Source organism: Anneissia japonica, unplaced genomic scaffold (genome assembly GCF_011630105.1).
Source record: "Anneissia japonica isolate Jap-2015-1 unplaced genomic scaffold, ASM1163010v1 scaffold1231_len1163931_cov198, whole genome shotgun sequence".
Classification (NCBI taxonomy): domain Eukaryota; kingdom Metazoa; phylum Echinodermata; class Crinoidea; order Comatulida; family Comatulidae; genus Anneissia; species Anneissia japonica.
In genome coordinates this window covers 1-1,837 of record NW_022728604.1, presented here as the reverse complement: position 1 = coordinate 1,837, position 1,837 = coordinate 1, and the positions used below count along the sequence as shown (strand labels likewise).

At 42.7% G+C, this 1,837-nt stretch overlaps 1 non-coding gene across 1 annotated transcript; it reads right to left on the bottom strand.

Moving 5' to 3' along the window:
* Positions 1 to 561: 561 nt before the first annotated feature.
* On the bottom strand, positions 562 to 680 carry LOC117114414. The gene has a single exon (XR_004446362.1). It is a non-coding gene; the product is annotated as a 5S ribosomal RNA (ribosomal RNA).
* Between the last annotated feature and the right edge of the window lie 1,157 nt (positions 681 to 1,837).

The window sequence follows — 1,837 nt, the reverse complement described above, 5'->3', positions numbered from 1 at the left end:
CTGCTGCGCGAGTACATTTTTTACAAACACCGGTGTTGAACAATAAACCAACCATTTTACTACCGAACGGCATTAACTAGGATGCTTTAGACAGAAGAAGACTGCCGTTTAATTCAAACGACCCTCGAATCATAGTACCTGTATGATTTTTTAAAGGCATAAGAGTGCGATTTCCGGGCACTTCAACAGGTCCATATTCTCAAATTGTTTGCATCTCAGCCTCAACTATGGTGGGCCTGAGGTCGTGTGGACTCTCACGCACTCTTACCGCCAAATCGTGCATCCGCCCCAATCAATAGGCTAGAATATTGCATATGATTTCAATACATTTGATAAGACACCACCCGAACACTGTATTATAAGGCTACACCATACACTTGTTGTGGCCCTACTGCTCAGTGCAAGGCCCAGGTCCTTTTTCTTTTAGTGAAAAGTTGACGATTATAACGTGCCAAAATACCGTACATAATAAAACTGTTAAGAGAAAAAAGAAAGAAAAAGAAAAACATCTTTAACGAACAATAAGTAAACATCAATCGATTTGGGGGGAAAAATGTAAAAAGTCTACAGCACCCGGTATTCCCAGGCGGTCACCCATCCAAGTACTAACCGGGCCCGACGTTGCTTAACTTCGGTGATCGGACGAGAACCGGTGTTTTCAACGTAGTATGGCCGTAGACATATGGATGATATTTATTTCCACTCATAGTTAATCTCGGCATATAGCATAATTATCCAATCATGAAGCTCTATGATTGATGACGTTTCATATCAACGCGCGCTTGTCTGGCGGGGATTTCCTCTGACTCCCCTGACCACTCTGCTGCGCGAGTACATTTTTTACAAACACCGGTGTTGAACAATAAACCAACCATTTTACTACCGTACGGCATTAACTAGGATGCTTTAGACAGAAGAAGACTGCCGTTTTGTTCAAACGGCCCTCGAATCATAGTACCTGTATGATTTTTTAAGGCATAAGAGTGCGATTTCCGGGCACTTCAACAGGTCCATATTCTCAAATTGTTTGCATCTCAGCCTCAACTATGGTGGGCCTGAGGTCGTGTGGACTCTCACGCACTCTTACCGCCAAATCGTGCATCAGCTCCAATCAATAGGCTAGAATATCGCATATGTTTTCATTACATTTGTTAAGACACCACCCGAACAATGTATCATAAGGCTACACCATACACTTGTTGTGGCCCTACTGCTCAGTGCAAGGCCCAGGTCCTTTTTCTTTTAGTGAAAAGTTGACGATTATAACGTGCCAAAATACCGTACATAATGAAACTGTTAAGAGAAAAAAAAAAAAAAAAAAAACATCTTTAACGAACAATAAGTAAACCGGGCCCGACGTTGCTTAACTTCGGTGATCGGACGAGAACCGGTGTTTTCAACGTAGTATGGCCGTAGACATGTGGATGAAATTTCCACTCATAGTTAATCTCGGCATATAGCATAATTATCCAATCATGAAGCTCTATGATTGATGACGTTTCATATCAACGCGCGCTTGTCTGGCGGGGATTTCCTCTGACTCCCCTGACCACTCTGCTGCGCGAGTACATTTTTTACAAACACCGGTGTTGAACAATAAACCAAACATTTTACTACCGTACGGCACTAACTAGGATGCTTTAGACAGAAGAAGACTGCCGTTTTGTTCAAACGACCCTCGAATCATAGTACCTGTATGATTTTTAAATGCATAAGAGTGCGATTTCCGAGCACTTCAAAAGGTCCATATCCTCAAATTGTTTGCATCTCAACCTCAACTATGGTGGGCCTGAGGTCGTGTGGACTCTCACGCACTCTTACCGCCAAATCGTGCATC